This window comes from Bactrocera latifrons, unplaced genomic scaffold, assembly GCF_001853355.1.
Source record: "Bactrocera latifrons isolate USDA-ARS-PBARC rearing strain unplaced genomic scaffold, ASM185335v1 scaffold_241, whole genome shotgun sequence".
In the NCBI taxonomy this organism is placed as follows: Eukaryota; Metazoa; Arthropoda; class Insecta; order Diptera; family Tephritidae; genus Bactrocera; species Bactrocera latifrons.
Window position 1 is genome coordinate 196000 of NW_017535975.1, and position 22434 is coordinate 218433.

Genomic DNA, 22434 nt, shown 5'->3' on the forward strand with positions numbered 1-22434 from the left:
GTCTACATATATTGTTAGACGCAAGCCCGTAATATTAATTATTAATTTGCGAAATATGTATTAATATTTAAGTTTTTGTATTATGCGCAGTATAAAAAACAACGGTGACAAAATTTGACAAAAAAAACATACACATCTTTTAATACTAGGTACTATTTACAAGTCGAGAGGTAAAATATTAAAGTGAACTTGTCCAACTTCACTTTCATCGCCTTATAAAATATCACAAAGGCAATTATAGCCAAGATTGAAAGTTTCAAGGATTGGTTCGTTATTTTACGTCAAGAAATTTATATTTCTTCTAAGTATATAACATTTTCAAACTGTTCCGAAGATAGCAATTTACCCTTTTGAATCAATTTGAATCAATAGCTAAAATCAATTGGTAGAATGCTTTTACATTTAGTCTTAGGAAATTTAAGATAAGGAAAAATGAGTTAGTTGAATTCTTATAATCAATAACCTTTCAAATATTCAAAATTTTTACTGACTGGTTAGTTAACTTGCTTGAAAGAAGAAGAAGAGAAAAATTATCTCAACAATCACCGACTCCCCTACTTTGCGATATCAAGTTTGACATTCCTTAGTACTCGCACTCAACTAGGTAAGTAATGAAGCGCTAAGTTCAGGTATATCCAAACATTTTACGCACTCGTAATTTGCAAATTAAGAATCCTCACAAATTTATACATATATACCTTTATACATTTGTGCAAAGCGCAAAAAAATTTAAGTATTCGTCAATATTTACTTTGTAGACTTCGAAGTAATCCCTACCAGATATAATGAAAACCAATTTTCAGTCGAAACACATTTTATAAGGACTTCAACTCCTTCAGCGAATTTTGTTATATCTCTTCGATCGACTGAAAACGGTTTCCAAAGAGCTTCAATTTCAGATTGGCGAACAAAAAAAAAAAATCACACAGACCCAAATCTAGTAAATACGGTGGTTGATACAGGTATTCATTGCGTTTTTATACACTCGCAACAAAGTTGCTAATGAGAGTATTATAGTTTTGTTCACATATCGGTGAAATCCGCATGTCTGTCTGTCCGTCCGTCCGTGCAAGCTGTAACTTGAGTAAAAATTGAGATATCATGATGAAACTTGGTACACGTATTTCTTGGCTCCATAAGAAGGTTAAGTTCGGAGGTGGGCAAAATCGGCCCACTGCCACGCCCACAAAATAGCGGAAACCGAAAACCGAAAACCAATAAAGTGTCATAACTAAGCCATAAATAAAGATATTGAAGTGAAATTTGGACGTTTGGAGTTATTTTTTTTTGGAAAACTGGGCGTGGCCCCGCCCCCTACTGTGTTTTTTGTACATATCTCGAAAACTACTATAGATATGTCAACCAAACTGCATAGAGTCGTTTCTTATAGGCATTTCCATATACAGTTCAAAAATGGAAGAAATCGGATAATAACCACGCCCACCAAGGTTATGTTGAAAATCACTAAAGGTACGTTAACCGACTAACAAAAAATGTCAGAAACACTAAATTTTACGGAAGAAATGTCAGAAGAAAGCTGCATCCAGGCTTTTTTGAAAAATTGCAAATGGGCGTGGCGTCGCCCACTTATGGACCAAAAACCATATCTCAGGAACTACTTCACCGATTTCAATGAAATTCGGTATACATATAATATTTTCTTAACATCCTGATGACATGTACCAAATATGGGTGAAATCGGTTCACAACCACGCCTGAAATCTCGACTCACTTTATCATGCGAGAGTATAAAATGTTCGGTGATACCCGAACTTTGCCCTTCCTTACTTGTTGGTTTTCAATTCGATCACAACAGTAGCTCGGTGCGATGGTGCACTATCCTTTTTTTCCACAATTCCGGGTATTTTCGACGGACATTCTCACGAAAACGCCTCAATACAGCCAAATGGAATTCTTCATTGACCATCTGCCCTTCCGGAAAAAATGTATGATGCACCAAACCACGAATACGGAGAAAAACAGGCAGCATCACCTTATTTTTTGAGCAGTTTTAGCTGTTTGGATTTTCGGCTGGTCTTTTTTCCCCATTCCGATGATTGGTGACTTGTTTGCATGTCAAACTCATAAACTAATGTCTCGTCGACAGTTATAAAACTCTCCATGAAAAAAATTCCTTATCACCGAGTCTGTCTGGTTGATTTAGCTTGAACAATTTTAAATTATGTTCCTTAGAACATTCAAGGGATGGTGCCATTCCTACTTGTGAAGAAAAGTTAGCTCGATACAGTGATCCCCATAAAATAATAGTTTTGTATCATAAAAACGGACGTGGCAAAAAACAGATTCCGCCCATTTGCAACACCAATCTTTCTTGGGTGGCAGGGACCACATGTACCAAGTTTCTTTCACATTTATTTAGTTTTTACTCTTATATATTTTAGATCATTGCATACTTGTATAGTTAGGACCTGTACAGCTATTATAAAAATGTTAATGGTTCTAAAACAAAGGACCTTAAATAAATATAATACTTCAATTCCGAATCATCATGCCAATACGAAACGTGATATTTGAAATCATACCTAATTCAGGTCTTAATTATGAATGAGTAATTTTCACCAGATTTCAATACCATATAAATATCTCACTTCATCAAATACATTTAAGTTCTTCGTATTGAGTATAAGATAGCTATATTTAAGTTCTTTTGATAAAAATGCGAAATACCCAATCAAAGCAAGAAGACATATGTAATTAAAACAATATTTATTATGGCAAATTCATTTTACACAAAAATGTGAATGACCTCTGAAAACATAAAATTATCTACATCAAATCTATAACTTAATGTTATAAATTTTGCTTAGACAAACTTTTGTAGCATTGAACTTCTTGACTTGTGTAACCAGCGTTTACAAGGGCTTTTCATATTCACCCTCAAACTCAAAGTACTTAACGATCATAAGCGAAGCTTTGAATAGGAAACTCTTCAAGAAAGTTGCAAAATGCATTAGAATCTAGAAGCGAAGGTGAAGAAATGCATTTATGCCGCTGCCTCGAAACTGGTTGCCTAGCAAAAATAGCGAACGGTGCATGCTTTTTGCGACGGGGAAAAGTTAAATAGTTCCTAGACTTTACAAAGGGTTTGAATAAGCGGTAGAATGTGGTGGCACACTCAACTGACTGTCCAGCGAATACAAAACCATCGAAGAGCAAATTGTAGAATGTGCGAAAAACATTTGCGAAAATCATACTTGAGTTTATGTAAAATCTTTTCCGAAGAGTTTTATGGCGTCTGTGCGTGTGTGGAATACAAAGCCAAGCCGAGAATGCGCCATAAAGTTGTAAAATTTGGTTTTAGCAAGCGTGGAATTGCATTGCTTGTGCTGAAAACTTTCAACAGTTTAATGTGAGTGTGTGCGAGAGTGTTCCGCATATACGGATATTTGTTTTAATCCCACATCTCACCAAGGCATCTTCGGCCACCAGGCGTTTAATACATGGTTGCTCAAATCTTTCAACAGTTTCAGCATGAAATAGTTGAAGCACAAGGCGGATAAAGTGTGATTGCATGTCAGAAAATGCGTATGCTTTAATTTCAAATTATGTTAGAAGGACTATCGTAGGCGAAGGTAATCAGTTCACGAATAACTGTAAATAATTCTGAAGTTTTCGGTTCACAGAAGCACACGATTAGTGCTTTCTTTGAATTAGTTCTAAAGAATTAGGAGAATGAAATTATTTTATACCGCGCTCATTTTTAATTGAGATACATAGTTGTTTTATCAACCGTCCCGACTTCTGGCCTAAACTCGATTTCAATGGCCACCGAAGTGTATTACGGCAACGATTTACTATTGATTATTGAGAGATCATCATTTTAGATGACTACGCTAAACTGCAGTGAGTGCATGAGACATTTGCCCTAGCATATGAAGAAGATTTGGTTTTAACCAAAATCTGTGAACAAAAACCATAGCACCGCTCACCCTTAGATGAAACCTATAAATGAGAAACGAACGTTTCAGCTAAACTCGGTACATATCCTTATGCTACCATGTTTATGTCACAAAACGAACCCTCATGTGCAATCCTTTACCCCGAAATGCTGGATATCGGATCGCATACTCTCAAATCATCTTTTATGTAGATCTCAAAAAAGTCTATGTTAATTTCCTAAAAATAACTATTGCAAAATGTTTTCATTTTACCTTAAGCTGAAAATTACTAAAAACATAATTTGCACAGTAAAAGTAAACTTCCAGTCTGATGCCTTGCTTGTAGTGTCAAAGCAGCCATACCTCTATATTATCACTTCCTACTACGGAAGTCCAATTGCAAATGCCATGTAATTAAAATACCGTTAAGTATTTGCACGCAAAAGGCGTTTCATTATCATTGAATATGCAAAACAAAAACCAGCAAAAAAGCAAAGCGCACAAAACACTTTTACTGCATTGCAAATCGGCGTCAAGTGCGAAACGGGTGTAGGAAATGCACAGCGGTGGATGGCAATGTATTTTTAATTGGCGACAAAGCAGAAGATGCCACCTCGCTCATTTGCATGTTATTGCGAAAAGCGCCAAACGCACTTAACAACTGTAAAAGACAATTAAATAGTGACTAATTGCTTGTTGTTGGATGTGAAGATGGGATATTCAAATGCTGTAAGTGAAATAAAAAAGTTTGGTTAATGGTGCGTCAGAAATTCCATAAATATATAATATGTACAAGTATGATGCAAATAACTTTATGCAGACATTCAAGTGGGACCCAGCAAAAAAGTTTCAAAATATTGATATTGGGTTGATATCAAAAACAGGACTCATTAAGAGGTTATTAGGATAGAAAAACTAAATAAGCTCAAATATTCGTACCGTTTCCATGAGAGGAATCCATTGTGTTTTGTTGCTATTTTGAATATAAACTCCAATATCACCACAAAAATGTTATCTGCAAGTCTAAAGATCACTAAAATCGAGGTCTCACTCTCAATTGCAGCTTTGTTGAATAATAATATCGTGTTTTATCAAAAAAAAAAAAAAAAAAAACACATTTCTTTAAAACGCAATACCATTGTCAGTCTGCCAGAGATGAGCTATTCACAAACCCTTTTGTTTTTTTCTTCTTCTTTACTGGCGTATACACCGATTACGCGGAGTTAAGAACAGCGCGCCAGTCTTCTTTACAATTGGTGACGCCAATTGGATACTTCACAAAGGACCATACATCTTTCGATGAAAAAAGAAAGGTTCTCTCTCGAAAACAAATAATGATGACTCATCAGATGTTGTCATTGTTCATGCCTCTGCACCATAAAGCAGGATGGAAATAATAAGTCACTTTTGAGTGAGTTTGCTTTTTGTTCGTCGAGAGTGGACTTACTTTCAATTGCCTACTCAGACGAAATACCATAACCTGTTAGCAAGATTTATTCTCTCTTGGATTTCAAGACTGACATTGTCGTTGGTGTTAAGGCAGGCTCCAAGATAGGTGAAATTATCTACGCAGTTACGACTGTCAACTGTTTGTTTAATAATATGAGATATTATGTCCCATTACCGTTTTTTTTAGTACACTATATTTCCGTATTATCCCTTGAGGCTCTCTCTCTCTGACTCTTAGTCAAATGTCGGAAAACCGCTTCTTTAGGAAAATAAGCTCAAGCCAAGAAATTAGTATAGGGAAATGAGTATTTAGCATTTTATGAAAAGTAAAATTGTTATAGTTTTTTTAATTCTGAACACTTATGCTTCCGAATAAATATTTCTTTTATACATCATTTGCTTTAACTCATACATAATTGATTTATAAACTATCCTATTTTTAAATTTGGCTTATTCTGGGCACAACATACAAAATTCTACTAAAATCAGTTCAGTAGGTAGGAGTTTACCCCGGACAAAACGTGACAAGTAATTTTTACACTCTCGCAACAATGTTGCTAAAGAGAGTATTATAGTTTTGTTCACCTAACTGTTGTTTGTAAGTCCTAAAACTAAAAGAGTCAGATATAGGGTTATATATACCGAAATGAACAGGGTGACGAGTAGAGTTGAAATCCGGATGTCTGTCTGTCCGTCCGTCCGTCTGTCCGTCTGTCCGTCCGTCCGTGCAAGCTGTAACTTGAGTAAAAATTGAGATATACTGATGAAACTTGGTACTCGTATTTCTCGGCTCCGTAAGAAGGTTAAGTTCGAAGATGGGCAAAATCGGCCCACTGCCGCGCCCACAAAATGGCGAAAACCGAAAACATATAAAGTGTCATAACTAAGCCATAAATAAAGATATTAAAGTGAAATTTGGCAAAAAGSATCGCATTAGGGAGGGGCATATTTGGCCGTAATTTTTTGGAAAAVTGGVCKYGGCCCCGCCCCCTACTAAGTTTTTTGTACATATATCGGAAACTGCTACAGCTATGTCAACCAAACTTTATAGAGTCGTTTGCTTCCATATACAGCTCAAAAATGGAAGAAATCGGATAATAACCACGCCCACCAAGGTTATGTTGAAAATCACTAAAAGTGTGTTAACCGACTAACGAAAAACGTCAAAAACACTAAATTTTACGGAAGAAATGGCAGAAGGAAGCTACACCCAGGTTTTTTTTAGAAATTGAAAATGGGCGTGGCGACGCCCACTTATGGACCAAAAWCCATATCTCAGGAACTACTCAACCGATTTCAATAAAATTCGGTATGTAATATTTTCTTAACACCCTGATGACATGTCCGAAATATGGGTGAAATCGGTTGACAACCACGCCTTCTTCCAATATAACGCTATTTTGAATTCCATTTGATGCCTTCTCTGTATAATATATACATTAGGAATCAATGATGATAGCGGAATAAAACTTTACACAAATACGGTATTTGAGCTGAGGTTTCCCTTGTGGAAAAATTGTCGTGATCGGACTATAACTTTTCAATGCAATTAAATTAAATAAAAATACAATTCAATACTCAAAGTACACAAATTGATCTAATCTAATTAATTTACAGCAAAATAAAAAAATATATAAATGACGGATAATGAAATCTCGATTATCACTTTATCATGCGAGAGTATAAAATGTTCAGTGAGACCCGAACTTAGCCCTTCCTTACTTGTTATATTTAAGATACATAGTGCTTCAGGGCGAAAAAAAAATTTTGGCAACTAACAAGCTTTTTCTGTGACAGGTCGTGAAGTAGTTCGAATCATTCTTCTTTCTGGATTCATTACAGAAAATTATAGAGATACGATGGCTAATGCTTCCATGAATAAATTCCTTCTCTAATAGATTATTTTTTATTCCCATAAACTTTTCGACTAATGTAGCTTTTAATACATGTGATTAGCTCCCAAAGCAATATCAAACAACAATTTATCAAACAAAAAGATTTTTAAACTCCTACCTACTATTTTAATATAGTCGTCACAAAGTTTTCGTTCAAACATATATTTATAATTGTTCCATTAACTAGCGAAGTAACTCGACAACTGATGCGTATGCTAAAAAATGCAAAAGCGAGCGGAGGTGCCGAAAAGGTGCATTCTTAACTTTAGAGCAAACAAACGTAGCGGAAAATTACGAAAATGACCTGTTTCCGTTGACAAAACTTCAAGATGTCTATTTTAATAATTATAACGGTCTTCTGCAACGAGTGTAATGAAAGCTTGAAATTTCGAAGAAGCAGCTAACAAAGGCTACTAGGTAGAAAGCAAACTGAAACAAAAGCAGTGAGTGTGAAACAAATTAAAATCGCACGCTGGTAATTACTTTGCTCTTCGGCAATTAAAGGTTTCCCTTTTTACGTTGTCAGTCAGTAAGGCAGAGCTAATGGCACAAAAAATTACTAACGCCAGAAAGCCAGAAGACAATACAAAAGGGCGGAGAAGAAAAATAAAACTAAGCAAACAAAAACTTTTTAGTGAGTTTTTTACAGTGACACTTCTGAAAAAAAAAAAATACCCATGCTTTCGCAATAATCATTCCCAAATGCGGTTGTATTTTGTGTTGAAGACCTAACTATGAATGCAAGCAAATATTCCAAAACCTACCGTTTATTTTCCCTAAGTCTCTATACGAAAATATTGATAGTATTATACCCAACTTTTTCGTTGGCTAAAGTGTATCTTAATTGTGTATAAAACTCCTCAGATATACTTGTGGTTTTTGTCAAGACTTTTAAAAGTAAAGGTCGGGTCGCTGTATTCCAGCATTTTGTACAATATAACTAGTAGTCCATAGTTTCTACTCATCACACAACATTATATTCTCATTCTAGCTCTTATTTTCTTTGGCATTTTATGCAAAGAAGTAAGTAGCCTTGAGAATACCCAAGATAGAGTAGATAAGGAAGAGTAAAAACATAGAGTAACATTTTTTCCTTTCTTCATTGTATAGGAAGTATCTTTCAGCGCTTTTGATTCACGCTACTAAGTCACAAAGGCTCAACGTTCAACGACACAGTTGAGCGTAAAATGTAACAAAAGAATGACTTATAATAATGGTCTGCACAGTAGATCAACTCTACTACTTTAGCCAAAATACCTTAAAGTTGGAACAATTGAACAACTTTGCGTTCTTTGAAGATGTTAGAAACAATTTCACACAAATTTATTTAATTAAAATTTATTTAATTAAAATTAATTGAAACTTGTCTTCGAGGCCATCCAAGGATGTGCCCAGCAAACGTGCTGTTTCGACGTGGACGGACTATAAAGACAAGGATATCAGGTGTGGAGTTAGACGCGCATGCAAACAGGTAGTTACAGTCATGCGGGGACTCGTTGTATTCTGGAAATATATTTGGTATGTCGAAGTTGTACGGGGATCAATTGCAGTTCTCGCGGCAACTCGAGCTCGCCGTCAGTGATTGCCGACCACTAGGGTAGTACATAGTCCACATCTACAAGCCTGGCGGGAGCGTGAATTGTTCGATGTCCTCAAGTATCGTTGTGTGGTTTAGGCTTTTGACAAGTGCAATGCTATGAGGATCGTCCTCTCATTAGGTGGATGAGGATATGAACTTATGTATGTTTATGACGCTCAGCGCTGTGGCGAGCTTTATGGAAGCCATGCTGGTGGTTGAAAGGAGAGTTATCGGGCGATGAGACTCCCCTTTGTTGGCGGTTTTCCTAGGTTTCAGTAGTGGGATCACTCTTCCAATTTTCCACTTATCGAGTATTTGAGGAGTATTCAGCGACAGGTTGAGGGCCTCGGAGACTTAGAGCCTACGTGCTTAAGCACCAGAATGGGAGTCATACTGCTTGTAAAAATAATAAGCGAGCTTTCTTAATTCTGACAAAAGTAATGATATTTTTACATCGGTTTATTAGGCTTTCGTGGATGCGAAAAGAAAAACCAACGGACCAGATCCCTTCTGGCTTTTTTGTGAAATTTATATAGCTTAATATAGCCACAAAATAAATATAAGTAAGTTACCAACTATCATTCTCTGAATTAAATTTAGTAGAATATTGAAGCCAATTGCATTGCAGCTGTATATTTTATGGATTCAGATCACTGGGTCGCTGTGTACCACAGTGCAGCCACCGCACGTGAGCTGGCATCGCACACGACAAGCACTTGGCAATCAAGACCGCGATAATGTGTCATGACGCACATGAGAAGATTCGCTTGGCGATTGCTGACAAGCCAACTCGCACACCACCCCACAACGCAACACAACATTATCGATGGAGGTGAAGGCGAAGACAGTGGGAAATGGCAGTAAATGCGATGGAGCATGCATTGAATGAGTCAAAGCGTGTGCTGATGGCGCTCAAGTTGATACTTACGCCTTTGCTGATAGCTATCGCTAGTACCGTTATAAGAGCGCTTTGTGTGCGTGCACTATCGCACTTGTGGGTGTACGAAGTGTATGCGGCTACCGTTTGCATCTCAATTCCACACACACCCCGCGTTGCCGCCTGCGAACATTTAAATTCGCAACCAACTGGCTTTATTCGTCTATCGTTTGGCGCATATCATTTTGCCGTTTTCCACCAATATCAGGTCTTAAATTTTTTGTTGGCACATTTCGGTTTCATTTCAACGGCCTTTGTTTGTTGTGGTCCGTTTTTTCTCACAGCTGATTTTTCGTTCACTTGACCGTGTGTGTTCGCCTTGTGCTGCTATAGCTATCATTACTGACTGTATCGTCCCACCATCGTTTATGTGCGCAGTCGCGCTGTCTTTCCGTTGTTGAAAGCATTGTCTTTTTGCGTGAGTTTGCGTGCGTTTTTTTTTCTTGTTTTGTTGTTTTGGTACTTGCAAATCCATTGTTGTCGCTTCTTCCTTTTGCCACTTTCACTTTTTACGCGGCTTTTACGCCAAGTGCAATAAGTTAGCTGTAGGCCAGATTTTACGAGCAATACATTGCAGTTTTATTATTCTTGGCAGTGTTGTTGTTGCAGCCATTGCTGTTGTTGTCATTATGTGAGCATCTTCCTGCTTTGTAGTTCCCAGCGCATGCATTTATCCGTAGACCAACTTAAGTGCACATGCAACTTTTGCATATAACAGTAAACATACTCATCTGCTACATACTTAAAACACACATACAAGCGCATGCATATATATTAGTATGTATGCGCATTAAGCTCCATCTATCCACTCAACTTGTTTGTGCCCAGCCACCGAACTTCCTTCGGCGCATCGCAGTGTCTTTTCTGGTTTCTGCCGGCATTGTAGCTGCCTCTTGACTACAACGAAAATAACAAAAATGGTCGCAGCAGCAATAAATAGCTTCCTCGTTGCTGCACACTTAAACATTTGCCGGCGCTTTCCGATACAAACACATTAACATATTCCCCAAGTGCCCTCTTTCTGGTTATTTATTGCAGTTTTTCATAAAACCCCATAAAAAGTATTTGTTTGCATTTCTTCGCTGTCTCGTTGTTGCTATTAAGAGCATAACTCATCTTCAAATCTGTTGTCAGTCGATTTATTTAAGCTGGTAACGCTTTGCTGTGACATTCACCGCTATTGAATTGATGCGTTTGAGATAATTTCGCAGAGAAATGTGGATTGAGCTTCGTAAAATTATGAATTGAGCAAAGGATGTGTTGATGAAATTGTAAAAAACGTTGAATCTTATACTATTATTCACATAACGGTTGTCAGCAACACGACAAAATAAATTCGTTAAGTTTAGCGCTTAAAAAGCATTTTTCAAAAACTTTTTTCATATATAAAAAATTCAATATTTTGTTAGCATTTTTTATTGTATCAACCATATGTACACTATTAACAAAGAAATTTTGAAATTTTTGGGAAAAAATATTTTAAACTCGGTCATGGCGACTTAATTTCCGGTGAACCCTCAGAAAAAGATATGCCCGCGTTAGTAGCATAACTCCTTACAGAATCATCGAAAGTGCAAAAATACCTTAAAACCTTAACTTAAATGTTAGACGAAGAAAAAAGCGGAAAATTGGATTTTTGGCAGATATTTTTAAAAAATTTTAAAATTTTTAATGAAAATTTTATGAAGATTGATTGAGTAGTTCTCGAGAAATCTCGCCAAGTAATTTCAAAAATACAGTTTCGAGAAAAATGCGTTTAAAGACGGCGCACTTAACCTAGCTAGCCTCGAAAAACAGTTAACTTAGGTTGCACCGAAGCTAATATATCCTAAGTGCATTTCTTTTAGTAACTATGGGTTCAGTTTGTATGGACGCTATATGCTATAGTAAGCTCATCTGAACAATTTTTTCGGAGATTATATTATAACCTTAGCAGTAATCCATGTCAAATTTCGTGAAAATACCACGTCCAATGTAAAAGCATTCCATACAACCCCTTAACGTTTGGTTTGCATGGCAACTATATACTCTAGTAAGCCGATCTGAACAATTTTGTGAAGATACATTGTGAAATGTGCAAGTTTTGCATACAAGAACTTTATTCCGATCGTTTAGTTTATATGGCAGCTATATGTTATAGTGGTCCGATATCGGCAGTTCCGACAAATGAGCATCTCTTGAAGAGAAAAGAATGTTTGCCAAATTTCAAAATATCTTAAAAACTGAGGGACTAGTTCGTATATAACAGTCAGAGGGATAGACAGATGGACAATTAGTTTTTACCGAAATACACCGCGAAAAATTAAAAGTATTATTAAATTTACATATGAATAATTTTGAGTTTATACCATGAGCTCTCGATCGCCTAGATTAAATGAAATGCAAAATCATGTTTGACCATTATTTGATTTTTTTTTTTAGAGATAATAACACTGTTAAAGAAAAATCTTGTTTTCTTGTCACATGAACAGAACAAAGTGTTTATTACATAAAAATTGCCACAAATGCAGAAAATAGCTACAGATTATTTCTATCATCTACATATAGTTTTTTTGCTATGAGCATTTTTGTTAAAAGAAACAGCGATAGATATATTATTCTTATATTATTTTGTTAACCAAAGAGTACCTTAAAATATTACTGTCGATGTTTTTCGGCGATATTTTATTTTTGGAGTATCCCTTGAAAATGTCCAGCCGTCATCGGCAAGCAAACTGGCACTCCACTTGCCTTGGTAGTCCATACCGATCCGATCTATACTGAAGGCCGGAGAATACATTATCCCTCGATAGTCTTTTCAAAATTTGAGTTAATAGCTTTTAAATTAAATTTCGATGAACGCTATGAAGTTGTCTTTCAATAAATCAGAACAAGCACACTTCCACTGAAACAACTGATTTTTAGAAAAAAGCATCGATTTGATAAATCATCATAAATTAAAAGGTCAAAAAGTTTACAACAGCGCGCTAATTGAAGATTCCAAGTAGTATACAGGTCCTTTTCCACCTGGTCTTTTCAATATATAGGAGGTCTTCCTCTACCTCTGCTTCCACCGACGGGTACTAAATCGAAAATCTTCAAAGCTGGAGTGTTCTCTGCCATTCGAGCAACATAACCAAGTCAGAGCAGCCGCTGTTTCTTGATTCGCTGACCTATGTTAATGACGCCGCATACCTCGCACAGCTCATGGTTCCGTCGACTGCGATACTCGTAGAATTTTATCTTTATTCGTGGAGAGAGGACTTTAACTCTCAATTGCCTATTCAGTCCGAAGTAGCACCTCTTGGCACGATAGACGAAATTATCTACGAGTTCAAAATGCTGACTGTCATCAGTGACGTGGGAATGTAGACGCGAATGCGACAGTGTTTTATCTGATGACAGGAGAAATATCGCCTTGTTCTAGTTCACTACCAGACCCATTTGCTTCCCATTCTTGGAGAAGATTTTACCTTCTCTCTTCAGCTCTGCAGCTCGAATAATTTCTCTGACCAAGGCTAATAATTTTGAAAAGCTCGTATCAAGAGAAATCCTCTTGTAAGCATCGACTGTTCCAGGTTTTTGCAAATAAAGCCGAAGGTTTCTGGGAGTGAGTAAATCATAAAATTTCTCTTAATATTTTACCGAAAATAACGGTGCTATATATAACCCTAAAATGAATCTGAAAGTTATGTATTTTTTTTGCGAGAACTTATTTAGGCGATACAGATTGAACCAAAGCGTGAAGCTTGATTTAGTATATTGGATATATGAAAAAAATTGAATTAAATACTCTAAAGTTACTTGTTTAGGATCTTTAAATATGTTTCTACGACGATTTTTAGTAAGATGATACACCATTAATCCAATCTATTTGCCCTTTGCGGTAACTAGTGGAGCAATTTCTGATAATAAACAATAAAAAAAACTGAGGATTACCGATTTAATTCATATTAGGTACAAAGGTGCATGGTTTTCTCATCATCTTGTTTATTTCTTTGAAAATATACGCTATACATACTATATAACATGTGTATAAACATATAAATTATGATGTGGTGTACATATATTTTTTAAATATTCATAATTCTAATTAGATTATCAAAACCGAGTTTGTATTGCGGTTCATCAGTAACATTCACATAGAATATACCTCTGATATTAGTATGTGTCAACCAGACCATTGACTCTGGTGTAAACGTAGAGCCACATGCATTTTTCGTGGCATCAGTATACGTTGCACACCTTATCGACGGGTACCTATTTCCATTGAGCGACCGTACACAATACGCAACCGATTCCAGGTGCGAACAGTAACCCAAAAAATCAGGTGCACATTTGTCTTGTCTTTCTCCACCATTCACATAGAAAGAAGCGTGCCCGAGTGGTTCTCTCATACTCAAGAATTCGGAATCAGTGTGCATGTCCTCCACGTATTTTGCATCGCTTTCACACAATCGTGTTTCGGGATCGCAGTAATCGAAAAGAGGTCCAGCTGCGTCTAGGGCATAAATAGCAAAGATTATTCCAGCTGTATAAAACTTTCCAGCAAAGCCTGCGACATGTGCACCCAAACTGTGACCGATCACTATGATCTTTTAGCAGGTGACTGGTATATTTTGGCAAAGGAAATCAAAAAACTTAGCGACAATGCGGCCAACCGGCCCGACTGATTTGGCAGCATATATATAGTTGGGATTCTTGGCTGTATAACCCCAATCCACAAGAATCACATTTGTATTGTTCCTGGTGACTGCGGCTGCTGCCACTGTTTGGCACATAGGTGAACTCCTATCATTTAACCAGCCGTGTATAACGACTATTATTTCGTCATCGGGATTAAGCGGAGAGGAATTTAATGAGTTTACATCACCTATGCTCAACTCATACGGCTCAGTGGGGTTATGACAAGTTAAAAGAAGGAGTTTTACATTTCTCTCGCTGGGAGTAAATGGAAGAATGGTTGCTGCCAATGTCACTGCATTAACAAGAAGAGGAATTCCAGAAATCTGTGGTACGAGCCAACTTTCGGTCGCATTACAGTTGGTGCTGTCTGCCGATACTAGAGAATAAGAGGTTATATATAAATTTCATGACTAAAATCTATCTACGGCACTTACCCAAATTTAAGAGATTTATTAATACCAAACCAACCATACTTGGTACAATATTATATTGATATTGTATTCCTTATAATTTTGAAACCTTTTTTATATGTCGTACCCGTAGGATCTCCAGCCAGAGCAATGCTTTCTTTACAGCTATAGTACCTGAACTGAGCTTCTTACGGAAAAACAATTTCGAATGATGCTTAAAATATTTATTATTAATCATATGTTCTTTCAACATTTTCAAGGTCCACACAAATGTTCGTTGACTTAAGAAAATTGGTCGTTAATATTTATCCAAGTGTCGCTGGATCTTAAATGCATTTTGCTTTCAAAAATAATAATAAAACGTTTAAATAACCAATTAAGGGGAGTTTATAATTTGATATCGATGCAATTTGTTTTTAATTTACCTGTATAAATATTGGATCATGATAAAAAATTGTTGCTCCCGTTGTAAACACTGATAGATTGAATGTTGAAATTTTCGAAACAAAGTACGCTATTACAAAAATATCGAGAGCTCACATGTAGAGGAATACGCAATGTTCTTCCGAAGCTATAATATACTCCACAAATAGAAACGCTTCTTATAAAACCTTGACTCCGATCTTTCAGCTTTTTTGTCAGCTATATAGTATGGCGATCCGATCTAAGCAATTTCTTCAAAGATTGCGTTACTGCCTTAGGTAATATCGCATGCCAAATATTGTGAAGATATCCCGTAAGGTGACCTTGATTGCGATCATTAAGTTTGTAAGGCAGCTATATGAGCTTGTGGAGAAAAGGACGAATCTATATCGTGTTGTTATCAAATTTAAAATATTTTTAGTTCTCACATTTTCAAATGGTTGTTCTGTTCTGCTCCATATTGGTATTTCTTCATTGCCTCGGTTGCACCGTAGCAATAATTCCCTTCACAAGTACACATATTTCTTACAATATTTTATACATACGAGTACATACATGTACAAGTATGTTATTGTGACTCGATCTGAACATTACTTTCGAATGATGATAAATTTGAATGAAATATCTCGTCAAATGAAAAGCTTGGTAGTAGGACAGTTATAAGCTGAATAGCGATATCAGCGAATTCTAAATCCATATCCAATTACTGAGGTACTAGTTCATATATATACAGACTGATGTACAGACGGACATGGCTGTATTGWCTTAACTCGTCACGATGATCATTTTTATATATACTTTACAGAGTCTCAGGCGTTTCCTTTGCGTGTTACAAATATCGTGGCAAACTTAATGTGTCCCAATTACAGATTGCCGGAAATGAAATGATATCAAAAAGTTGAACGCCTCGAGAGAACACAGCGATATTTATTGTAGAAATCCCACTATTAAAGCAGTTTATGAAACAAGCCTTCTTATTTTTATGCGAAAACACTTTGATAATAGGTTATGCAAGCTTCTTATTAGCATATCTTGAAGTTTGGAGAAGAAGTGAAATACAAAATGCCAAAAATTTCGTTTGAAAATACTTAGAGTTATTAAAACAATGAGAGGGATATTGTAAAGAGGAAAGTATTCTCATCAACTTCTTTGTAATAGGAAATTAATCTACTTTTGTAGGCATAACTATGAGAACTCGACAGATACAAAAATATAGTAAAAACAATATAAGTATTACACTTAAACTCGAATATATGCTATCATCCTTTATTCAGAGTGTGTAAATGCGATTACACCGTAGTTAACTCCAAACTATTTCTGGTTGGGTATTCCTCAAACATTGCTCAGTCGGAAAACGTGACTTGCATCGTTGATTTGCACTAAAATCGCATGTTAATTTGGCAAATGCAAAACGCTTTAATACACACCAGGTGTACATCTATCCATCTATCAAATGTAAACGTGCATACAAATATATAACCGAGTATATATAATGTATATAAAAGTATTATTGCTATATATATGCCATCTATTAATGTAACCAGTTTGATTATAAAGCTGGAAAAATCCGGCGCTCGACCTAATTTTTCGAAAATTCTCTTAGTTTCAGCTTTTTAAACAACTTATTTTGACATCAACGGATCCTCCGAGAATAAAACAGGGCCTGGGCTCGGGTGTCTCCATATGCTTTTCTATTCATATCGCGCTCGTAAAGTCATTATTGACCAGACCAAAGATTTTTGTTCACTGCCGAAGTGGTGAATAACCACGAATATTAGCTTTGAGGAAAATTTTCAGTTGACCTTTAGGTAAACTGGAAAATCTTTATATTTATTTTTGCCTTCTAGCGTCTTGAATGAAGTAAAGAGTAATATTGATATTTACAATAATTCTTAAACAGCCTTAATACCGATTATACTTAGTACCATATATCTATACAAAACGGAGATTAAGCAACGTTTGAGTAAGGAGAGTTGCCGGTATATACTTTCAAATTTCATACAAAATATGCTCGAATAGTGTTTTAATTTCGTGTATTGTGAGGATTAATTGAAATGGCGTTAACTTTGGGAAACCCTTTATAATTTCTTGATAAATAAGAATCGGGATTAAGCAAATGTCTCCAATAGAATAACACTTTGCTGAAAATTAAAATTATAAGGCAAGGTCGTGAGGTTAATTTCTACGAAAAAAACAAAACAAAAAACTTTTTTGAGTTTTTGGTGACTACACACTTAAATGCTTTTACCAAAGCTAATGGGGCAATAAAGTATGACACTCGAAAAATATTACATAAAATTTTAACTAAGAATTATTTAAAAATACGGCAATGGTAACAGTTCAGTAAGCGTGTCTCAGAAATATGTTGGGTTTACGTTGCCCTTAAAGCTTGGTGCCGAAACCAAAAATCGAGGTACATGGGTTAGATAACCGTTTTCTTCAACGTCGAAGGTTTTCCGAAATTCCAATTTGAAGGAAAATGTTCGACTTTTTACGAAAAATTTGACTGATTTGTTATGCTAATTTAAAAACTATTAAAGTTACATTACCTCGTAAATTAAATACAGAAATACAGTACGGTGATGAAGTTATGAGCGGTACTGACATTGGAATCGTCAGTTTTGAGGCAATACTTTCAAGTTTTGTATTTAATTAAAAAATATATTAAAAAAAAAAAAAATAATTATTATAATAATTTCCCCTCCCCCGAATAGTTGCTATCCTAGGGCACTGTGTTGACTCGTAAACATATTTTAATACTCTGTGATGTATGCAGCAGAAAATTTAAACAAGTGCAAGTCCACCTTTTATATGTTAATATGTTTATATATAAACGTACATATGTATGTATACGATGCACGCACTGTAATTGCGGCGCTGTAAACATTAGCTTTGTAGGTGAACTGCTTTCATTATCTACTGACATCATTACCTTAGCCGCTTGTTGGCTTCGCTGGCAGTCATTTAACGCCACATAGCAGTATACAGTAGCCGTAGACAAACCACAGTCACCGGCGCTACAGTAACGGTACTTAAACATCCGCTTCAACACGGTTAAATCGGTTTTGTGCAAAAAATACAATACAAATATGAAAACACTACAACAACCAAATGGCAACTGATACACTTTTGTATGCGTGTGTGTGTGTGAATGTCTGTATAAATGAAGGTAGACAAAAACCATTAAATGCCCCTAGGTAAACAAATCAACGTACACTAACCGACCAAGAGTCGGTGACCGCCGGGGGGCACATATGTGTCACTCGTGTTTTTTTTTTTTTTCTGACTTGGGGTCATCTCTGCTGGACAGTGGCGCACCCTACTTGTGAACGTGAAAGAAACACTGAAATATTGCTGGTGCGAATGCCCCCGCTGACGAACAGTTGGATATCACGCAATTTCATCAAAGTGAGGCACACGCATAAATAATTTTGTTTTATATGATCACAAACGACGTAAAGATGTCGGAGCTTTGATAAGGTCGTGATTAATGCAAGTAGCCTGAGTACGACTATCACCTAATTGTTTCTACTTTTTAAATAACTTTACAACTTCAACCCAAATACGATTTATGGACTGCTGATTTTGTAAGGAGAAGGGTACATTAAGCTTGCTGATGCTAAAAAACATATAAGGGAAAGGTTCGAGGCCTTGTAATATATACATTTTAAGCTTGTGTATAAGCAAACTAGTTTTCAGATCGTAAGGTCTCGATTTGAAATTGCTGCCATACAAACTTACCGATCCAAATCAAATCCAACCCAAGGCATCCAAGGCAAGAATCTTCGAAATTTTTTTTTTTTTCAGATCTAACCATTTTACCAACAAAAATGTGTGGCATTTAAAACTACCTATAATAGATGATTTATGCTATAAGAAATGCGCCTTTGAGGGTATTTTAGCTTCGGTTCTCCACTACTCAAACTCGAGTTTTGGTACAGGTTTAGCTCTTTTATCTATCTTGTAAAACGACGGGTCCTTTAAAATTCTATTTATTTTTGAAAATAAGAAAAAGTTACACGGACATTCTCTGAATGTTAAAAGTTTGCAGAAAGTTCATTACTTGTTCAATGTTTGGATTTTGTTTTGAAAGAAATTGTTGCTTGAAGCATTTAGTTGGGCTAGAAATAATATGGATGTCTAATGTAGTAATCTCAACCGATGAGTTAGAACCGAAAATAGTTCGATTTGTAATGAGCGATATTTCATTACAATAGCAACTTCCCATCTCTACTCAACAGCTCTGCGATATTTAAGCGCCGCGGTAACGTTGTCGCATTTACAGCTTTACTTGCAATGATTACAATCACTTATTTTAATTGATGATGATTTGAACGCTCTGGTGACTGGATGTGGACAAATCACTCGATGAGCTGCGAGTTCCCTGTAGGGAATTATACTAACTTGTAGTTCTCATTTCTCATACAAAAATTGATTGTTACTTTGTCATTTAATATAGTTTTTGGTAACAAAATGCATTTTGCATGCGCAAATTTTTGATAAAATAAGTAAATATATACCGCAGTGTACAAGTAAATCGTCTGATCTATTGATTCTATACGTCTATACCTTCAAATATTTAACCACTTTAATGAAATCTCCACTGCTTTACTTTCTTAGAACTTTCGAATAATCTTGTTTTTCAAAACCAGCATTTGGATCACCCTGTTAATTTACTGGATATTTTAACGATTATATTGGATTAGCTTTTAAACTGTTGAACTATTACGTATATTTGAGCGCTTGGACATCAAACGGTCACTTTGCTGTTTGCGTAAATCGGTGCTAAGCTATTTCAGTTAACATTTTCTTTTTTCTTCCTGCATTTTTGCTGATGCCATCACGTTGTATTACGTGGCAGAAATATCAAGTTATCATTGAGCTGTGATATAAATTTCGTACCACCGGAGTTTAAGTAAAAGTAGCAAAGTGCTGCACGCGCTACTAATGTCCATGAGAATGGGACATAATTATAGTGAAAATTTACAACAGTTATAACAGTAGCAGTCCAATGTGTAATAATACTGTATAGCAATATTGGCTTTTCTCTGCAAAATTTGTCATAAGTAAAAAGTAATTTCTGTTTTCGGAAGTTAGTTACCAAAATGGAATAAAGTCTTTAGAAAAAAATATAATTGGTTCAATATCCAGTGGAGTTTTATACGGTGCTAGATTTACTCTCTTGAGCCTGTTGAACAAATGAAATCGAAAGCACACACCTTCGGCCACATGCTGCGCACACATGCCACATGGCGTTTTCTGAGGTCTGATGTGGACATCTTGTACCTTCCTTCTGTAGCTTGGGCTAGCTGCCTTTGTGGCATGATATTTCCTGCAAATCAAAACCGCATTATTTTGAGCTAAAAGGCGAGAGAAAAATATCAGCAACCAAAGTAGTCAAGGTTCAAGAGGTGAATCGCGCGCTGCAGCGGCATTCCACACGAGCGAAAACACAAATGACATTAGCTGCCTTTAGCCGCTGAAATTATGTTGCTGGCGGCAACCCGCGATTCGCACCCGCCTGCATATTGACTCGGCACAGGCTTGACTAAGCGCTGCTAGACACTCACTGCCTATCTGCGGTGCCCGTCCGTTTGCCTCAATGCCTTCTTTCGATTGCCGACTTCGGCGACCTCACGTTTAGCCTCACTTGACTTGAGACACAAGCCCGGAGCGAGGTGTGGGTTTGGTGTGATGCCACAAGTGTTTAGCCACCAACATTTATATAATCCATAAATATGGGTATTTGATTGCTGCAGGCAGTCGCTTCCTCCCGCTTTCGAATGCTAACCTCTATTGCATGTCACTAAGCAAATATTTTGTTATAAAGAGCTCTCTTCCATTACCGGGCGCATAGACAATGCTTTTATATAAAGATACACCGTTGTATGTTTGCATGGTGGCTCATCGCTGGCGCACGAGTCAACAGGCAGCCACGTAGCCAGTCATATTATCGAATTAAGTTTGTTCGATTACCTAGCTCAGCTATCGGCGGATGAGGCAACTAAATATTTCGTTTTGCAGCCGCAATCATTGGCAACCAACCAGTTAATCCTGCAATGAAGTTACTTTCACTTACCGAACGTGATAATGCGCTTCCATATACATATATACCGTCTAATATAATATGTAATATTTATATGATCAAAGAAATACCGATTGTAAAAATACTTTTCTTAATTTGATACTGATATTTTCATACTTTATTCATATTTATTTAAAGAAGTCACAAATTTTATATATGCCTGTATGGACACCTCCCTGAAGTTTGATATAATATTTGTATTTCTGTCACCTTGAGGTATCGCGCTTGGGCGGAATGCAACAATTTGTGCCAATAGTCGCATAGAATATCTTCTTCTTATTCTTTATTGGCGTAGACACCGATTACGTGTCGAGTTACAGCAGCGTGCAAGTCGTTCTTTCCTTTCCGCTGTTTGGTACCAATTGCAGATGCCAAGTGTAGCAGCCAGATTCTTTTCCACCTGGTCTTTCAAACGGAGTGAGGTCTTCCTCTGCTTCCCCCGGCGGGTACTGCGTCGAATACTTTCAGAGCTAAAGTTTTTTCATCCATTCGTACAACATGACCTAGCTAGCGTAGTCGCAGGCTCTTAATTCGTTGAATCGTCAATGACGCCGCATAACTCGCACAGCTCATCGTTCCATTGTCGATATATGATACTATATTCCCCTTTGCCAATCCGCAAGGACCATAAATCTTCCACAGAATTTTTCACTGGAAAACTAGCAACGTCGACTTATTAGATGTTTTCATCGTCCATGCCTCTGCACTATAAAGCAGGACGGGAATAATGAGTGACTTATAGAATTTGGTCTTTGTTCGTCGAGGGAGGACTTTACATCTCAATTGTCTACTTAGTCCGAAGAATGTTTTCAAGAGTTATTCTGCGCTGGAGGCTGGCATTGTTGTGAGTATTAATACTGATTCCAAGATAGACGAATTATCTACAACTTCGAAGTTATGACTGTCAACAGTGACAAGGGAGCCAAGTCGCGAGTGCTACGACTGTTTATTTGATGGCAGAATTTCACTTCGCTTAGTTATCCTTCTTCTTCTTCTCGATTGGCGTAGACACCGCTTACGCGATTATAGCCGAGTTAACAACAGCGCGCCAGTCGTTTCTTCTTTTCGCTACGTGGCGCCAATTAGATATTC

At 36.6% G+C, this 22434-nt stretch overlaps 1 protein-coding gene across 3 annotated transcripts in view; it reads left to right on the top strand.

Moving 5' to 3' along the window:
- Nucleotides 1-22434, top strand: part of LOC108969146 (neuropeptide Y receptor) — a 229298-nt gene that overhangs the window by 186277 nt on the left and 20587 nt on the right. The gene's annotated exons all lie outside the window — the stretch shown is intronic.